This window comes from Antennarius striatus, chromosome 11, assembly GCF_040054535.1.
Source record: "Antennarius striatus isolate MH-2024 chromosome 11, ASM4005453v1, whole genome shotgun sequence".
In the NCBI taxonomy this organism is placed as follows: Eukaryota; Metazoa; Chordata; class Actinopteri; order Lophiiformes; family Antennariidae; genus Antennarius; species Antennarius striatus.
Window position 1 is genome coordinate 4,259,693 of NC_090786.1, and position 362 is coordinate 4,260,054.

Here is a 362-nt window from a genome sequence, read left to right on the forward strand (position 1 = left end):
GCCAGCAATGCCATTGGCAGAATGTTCTCACTCCAGAAACAGAAAATGAGCACTTTAGTCTGTCTGTTTTTAACTCCTGAACTTCCACCACTTACATATTAACTTCTGCATGAGAACTAAATTGTTATAGTCGTTTAATCCACGACTTTGACGCTGATGATTCATCCCTGAAGGTCAGTGGTAGGTGTGTTTGTACTATGACCTATTGTTAAATGAAATATGGTGTGTTCGCGTTCCCCTTGCGTCTATGCGCGCTCGACACAAGCGCTCCATTCATGAGGAGGCCTCTGGTGCAGCAGAGAGGGTAGGACCGACAGGAGGTGGGTGTGACCAAAAAAAAAAAAAAAGCATTAAGCTACAGG